This window comes from Camellia sinensis, chromosome 1 (genome assembly GCF_055761805.1).
Source record: "Camellia sinensis isolate YWXY chromosome 1, ASM5576180v1, whole genome shotgun sequence".
Lineage (NCBI taxonomy): Eukaryota > Viridiplantae > Streptophyta > Magnoliopsida > Ericales > Theaceae > Camellia > Camellia sinensis.
In genome coordinates, this window is record NC_138961.1 from 12,610,001 (window position 1) to 12,616,671 (window position 6,671).

General features: G+C 35.3%; 1 protein-coding gene across 1 annotated transcript in view; it reads right to left on the minus strand.

The window, feature by feature from the left end:
• The window catches only part of LOC114263155 (vacuolar protein sorting-associated protein 60.1-like), a 14,540-nt gene extending 8,594 nt beyond the window's left edge, over positions 1-5,946 (minus strand). The window contains 1 exon segment of the mRNA XM_082923050.1: positions 5,734-5,946. The gene's annotated coding sequence lies outside the window, so the exon portion shown is untranslated.
• Positions 5,947-6,671: the final 725 nt, after the last annotated feature.

A 6,671-nucleotide genomic window follows, 5' to 3' on the forward strand; every position in this document is an offset into this window, starting at 1 on the left:
TGGATGGTAGAGGTAGGCGACTGAGAATCCTTCCTCGTACATCATCTAACTCTCGATTAAGGCCTGCAAGGAACTCAAAAACTCTCTCCTTTTCCTGTCTCTTCTTGAACAGTGCATTGTCCTCAGAACAACGCCATTCTTCTTCGCTGCTTAAATCTAGCTCTTGCCATAGTGCCAGCATCTCCATGTAATAGTCTGTCACCTCCCTTTCGCCTTGTTTCATCTGCCATAGGCGTGTCTTAATTTCAAAGACCCATTCTCCTCATCAGAGTAGGTTTCTCGGACTGCATCCCACACTTCTTTTGCTGTGGGTAGAAAACATATATGTTTTCTCAATAGTTGGCTTCATGGAGTTGATAAGCCATGAGGTAATCAATGAATTCTTTGATCTCCATCACTGGACTGCCACAGCATCCGTCAATTCAGGTTTCTGTGAGTCGCCGGTAAGATACCCAAGCTTTCCTCTGCCGTCCACTGCAAGTTTCACGGACTGTGCCCATTCTCGGAAGTTCTTCCCGTTGAGTTTTTCTGCCGATAGTTGGACAGAAGAGCCCTCTAGTCCATTCGAACTGATGATGGAATTGGTTCGACTTGTTTGAGTCTCTGAGGTTGTTGACCCTCGACTGTTGATGGAGTTATCCCCCATAGTTAGCTTGGTTTAAGAAAAAACCAACTCTGATACCATGAAAGCTGTGAGGAAACTGCTTTATATTTTCAATACAATACATTGAATTGTACAATATGCCCTATTATATAAACTGTAACCAGCAGCTAACTTAAGGAAATACAATTCTACGAGAAAGGAATATACAAGAATCATGGTAATCCCTATTGACCACCAGCACCATCCTTCTATACATAACTAAAATAGGATACCTAAAATAGGACTGTCAATAATCATTCCTTAATTATAGGGATTATATATGACTCCTAAACTGTAGGGATTTCCACACAGATCTCCAAGAGACATAAAGAGTGACCGAGGAAAAATACCATTCACAAACAGTTAAAGCTATAGATCTTTCATAAGGCCAACCACAAGCTATAGATCTTTCATAAGGCCAACCACAAGTTGTACAAAAACTCAAAGGTTACACAAAACAAATAATCATACTCCCTCCCCATCCCAATTTGTTGTTCCTTTTTGGGGATTACAACTTTTAAATTTTAAAATAAGGGCTGCTATTTGTCCCCACCTTTTTACTTTGGCCCTCCCACTTCTTTGAACCCCTACTCAGAAAAATGAGTCCCCTCTTTGAACCCCCCCACCCCCTTAATACCAACCATACCCCTAATCCCAAACCCAAACCCTAGCCCCTAACCCTAATCCCATCCCCACCAACTTCGGCAACCATCGCCCAATCTCCGGTGGCCAACTCCATCAACCACCTCCTCCCGTTAGCTCCTCCTTCTCATCGTTTGATTCTCCTCACTGCCGATCCTCCTCCCCCCCTCATCTCTGGCCATTTTCACCAAACCCTAACCCTAGACCTAGGGTTTTTCATAGAGAGTGAGGCGCAGATCGAACGATAGAGAAAGAGAGGCGATGGCGATGGCGATGATGGTGGTGAAGGCGACACGACGACTGGCGATGACGACGTGACGGCTAGCAATTGGTTTTGCACTGAGAAGAAGAAAAAGACGGGGTTTGTGATGGGGGTTTGCAATAGTTGCTTTAGGCAGTCTGGGTCGTGATGAGGAGAAGGAGAAGAGGAGGAGCAGGAGGCAATGGGTTGGTGGTGACTCTTTCTCTATCTCTTAGTAGTGGCGGTTAAGGGCTACGGAGGAAATGGTGGTCGTGACGGTGCTGCAGGTTGGTGGCGCGGGGAGGCTACCAGCCAGAGTAGAGTATAGGTGGGGGTGGGGGTGGGGTTGGGGTTGGGGTTGGGGGTTAGAAGGATAGAGATAGGGTTAAAAATAAAATTTGGTATTGGGACAAAATTGTAACAAAAAAAATAGAAGAGGTAGGGGTCCAAAGGAAAAAGGTAAAGGCATTTAGCAGCCATCTTTTAAAATATTTTTCCACTAATGCCCCTATCGTTTCAAATTTTTAATATATTTATAATTACTCAAAAGGAATAGCTTTGAAAAATTAAATGTTTTTTACTTTGACTTTTCAAATGGGACCAATGTTTTGAAAAGCGGTTGCGGTCGTCGCAACGGTTGCGATGGTGGGGCGTAAAAGAATAACATAACAGTTGCAGTAACCGAAACCGTGAATTTTTTAATTTTTCCCACAATTTGAAAAAAATTTACTAATACGCATATTTTGATTTCAAAATCACATTTGTAAGGGTTTAAAATAGATTTTAAATCACTATAAAAGGAACTTTTTACATTTTATTTTAATAGTTAATGACTTTAAGAATAATTGATTTTAAAGGTCTATAAAATTATTTTTGACCAATAGCCTGAACTAACTAAATAAAAAATATTTACAATTATTAAATAAAATGATTATAAAAAAAAATTGTGTCATAAATAAAAAAAAGAATTTGAGTTAATGATTTATTTTTTTAAAAAAAAAGACAATTTTTTAGACAACACTTTACAGCTAACTAAATAAAATTATTTATTATTAAGTAATAAATGAAATGATTATAAAAATAAAAATTGTGTCATAAGCAAAAATTATTTTTGAGCTACTGATTCTTTTTTAAAGACATTTTTTAGACAACACATTATAGTAACAAAATAAAAAATATTTACAACTAAATATTAAATGAAATGATTATAAAAATAAATACAACCACTATTTATATATTTTTTATTTTACATGCCAACGTAATGAAATAAAAATTATAAAATAAAATAAAAAATTCATACAAGGTTTTTTATTTAGGTTTGGATTACTTGAGTATTCGTTCTTTTTTGTAATTTTTTTTTTTTTGGGGGGGGGCATTTACATATAAGTCCTAGAAAAAATTATTTGCTCCTTCAAATCCCATTAATTTTTAATAGACCAATTTATCCTTCCAAGACCTCCTCTATCGCTGTCAAACATCATTGCGGTCTTCACTCTCTCTCTCTTATACTTTTACACCACTCCCCAACAAGAAGCAACAATAGCACTAGAATTTCATCATCTCTCTTTCTTGCTGTAACACCAACGATGCCTCTCTCTCTCTCTCTCTCTCTCTCTCTCTCTCTCTCTATGAATTTGGATGTAGATCTTGTTTGATCAATGGGAGGAGTCTAGGGTTAAATCGCATGCATGTTTGTGATTGGGTATGTGTTTTCAGTTTAGAAGGGTGATAGAGGTTAAACCATCGAGCCCTCTTCGCTACATAATCGAAGCAACGATCATGATGATCAACGTCGTATTACCCCTCCTCCTTTCCATAGACCCAGTCTCTAGTCTCATCCGTGCGGCTCCTCCTCTGCCTCGGTCCCTTCTCTCTCACCTCCAACACTCTCGGTCGCTTCCCTTCCGTCCAATGCATCGTCGGCTCCAGCACCGGCCTTGACCACGTTGACCTCGCCGACGCTGCTGACCACTTCTTCCTTGATATGAGTAATTCATTCTCACCGTGTGATTTTCAATGGTTGTGCAAAACTGAGAAATTCCTCAATTTTTTAATAGTTTTAAAATTGAAAATATTATCATTTTATGAAGAAAAAAATGATAATATTCTCAGTTTTAACACTAAAAAAAATCGAAAATTTTCTCAATTTTACTGGATATTTTTGCAAACTAAAATCATTCTTAATTTTAAATTGAGAACATTCTCAGTTTTGGAACTGAAAATGTCTCAGTTCTTACCTACAAACCAAATCTTCAGGCCCATCTCTTTAGTCGATTTAATATGTTTTATTCTAAACCTTGAAACAGATTTCAACTCAAAAAGTCTCAAACACAAATTTGTCAAACGCCGAAATCAATGTATGTATAATAGCGAATCAAATTGAGAAATCCTTCAAGATACTTCGAAATTGTATCTTCATCCACTCCCATAATTGATTTGATTTTGTTTTTAGTAAATAACGTCAATGTTGTTATATATATATATATATAACTATTTGGATTGAAAGGCAAAAATGTCTTCTTATCTACAAATAGGACTTATTGGTTCAAAAACTTTTAGACAGGACTTAAACTACTACTAAATATGTAGATAGGACTTTTAGGTAATTAATCATTTTTTTTTCTTTGGAAAGAAAACTATTCAGAATATTGTAATGAGGTGTAATGGGCCGTTATGGCCGTTACAAAACCGCTGCGGTCATTAAGTAACACCAAAACGGCCGTTCCACATGTGAATTTCCATCACATAATAGGTAGTGCTTACCACCGCAACCGTTACGTAACACTACTTTTTAAAACCTTGAATGGGACTATCATTTTGGGACATCCCCAAAATGGAATAAATAATAATGGACCAACAAAAAGAAACGGGAGTAACATGAATCCTATGAGTGAATTCCCAAACCGGAAATAATATAAGAAAATACCTACTAGAAAAAGAAAATATAAACTATTATCTTTAATAAATAAAAAATCTCTACACAAAGAGTAAAATAGTTTTGACGTGGATCATGTGCGCGTGGAGATTTTTAATTAAGTTTATGTATAGTCTAATGGGAAAATTACTTGAAAATCTCACTTTAGAAATTTGTAGTACATACCATGAAGTCCTTTTTTTTTATTTTTTATAGACACCGTAGGTCCTATTCATTTGGAAGCATTTTCTATGAGATCCTATTTAATATATTATTGTGTCACGTTAAGACATTTTCGCCCTTATTGATCATTGGGCTTATTTTTTTTTTTTTTGGGGGGGGGGGGGGAGGGGGGGTTTCGAATGTCTTACATTTTCCAAACGTGGCTAATAAAGCCCTTAGTTTATTTTCCAAACATGGCTAATATAGAACAAATAAAAATGCCCATAGTGTACTTTTTCCAAACGCGACCCTTCCAAATGTGGCTGGTGTATTTTTCAAACGTGGCTAATAGAGAACAAATAAAAAAGGTCTTAGTGTACTTTTTCCAAACGTGAAACGTGGCTAGTGTATTATCCAAATATGGCTTATACAGAACAAATAAAAAAGCACTTAGTGTACTTTTTCCAAACGTGACCCTTAGTTTATTTTCCAAATGTGGCTAATATATAACAAATAAAAAAAGCCCTTAGTATACTTTTTCCAAACGTGGCTAAGACAGTAAACCACACAGGAAAATGTGTCAATTCCCATTCAATGAGACTTCCGTGCTCATTAAAATAAAGTTGAGATTAATCAATGGCTATTATTGAGTATTGAAGGCTATGATCGTTTGTGTTAGGGCTGTGACCCTCTTTTTCATCTCCTCCATTCTTTTCTCTTCTTTTTCTCTACAGTGTTCTAAACCAAAGCAAATATAACCGCATCCATTTACTTTGAAGAACCATAGAGAATTATCTTCAATAACAAAGGTTAAAATACAAATTTCAACACCAAACTAGAACCTGGGATTCTAACAGAGCACATAACTTTGTAATTAAAACAAATGTAGAATCTAAAATCTAGTTTCAAACACAAGCATCCCCATGTCTAAAATTGTTGAATGAATGTACCAAAAAGTGTACTGAGAATCACATACAAACCCTAATTTTGATCAATAATTCTAAATACACACAGAGTCGATATCCAGAAACTGAACAAAATTCTAGCCAAAAGAATAGCGACCCAGTTCAAATTACAACAATTTATACATATATATATATATATAGAGAGAGAGAGAGAGAGAGAAGTGACCCTATCGGAGGCGTCATGAATGGAAGGAGAGGGTTGTTTGTCTTTCTTAACGCCGAAGACTCTCTTCATATTTCTTGATTCGAAATTGGGGTTTTGAGTCTTGAGATCTGGACGATTAATCAGAGCAATGCCAAGCGAAGAAGAGTAGTATGTATATAGGGTTTGCCGATATGACCGTTGTGGGAAGGCGGTCCTCACTCAGGGAAGGGAAGGCTTTTCTTTTTCTTTTTCTATTTTTTTACAAATTAAAAAAAAAATTATTAATTATTAATGGGAAATATCAACACTGAAATTTTAAAAACAAATAATTACAAATTAATAAAAAAAATTATAAATATTAAAAATTAAATTATAGTGAGATCCCTCAAGATTTCTGTTTAATATAAATCCTTTCACATTTGAAAATTTACATTATTTTTTCTAAGATTTATAATCTCATTACAAATTACCCTATAAATTACTAATGTCATACCGTAAAATTTTCTAAATAACTATCTTATGCTTTTTTTCCTACCATTTCTTCTTCCTATAATCATGACTGCATTTTATAATTTTCCATCATGCATTTCTACTTGAACATATTGAGTGATGATATATAAATATAAATTTTATATAGAATTTTCAAACACAATAATATAACTTAATGGTGATATTTCACTTTAAACGAATAAAAATGCTAGATGTCTTAAAAGTTCTACCAAATTTTCTATTAAAATGTCTCACATGGGTGTGGAACTCACACCATGTGGATCTCACACCCATGTGAAACATTTGATAAAAAAAATGGGTGATTCTACTTACACCACTATTTTACCTCTTTACACCTTTCATATGAGTTTTTTTTTTCTCCCTAATTTTATCCATGTGTGAAATTACCTTTAAGGACAAAACACTAAATTAAATATGCTTTGTTATCTCCTAACACCTCTTGGTCTTCA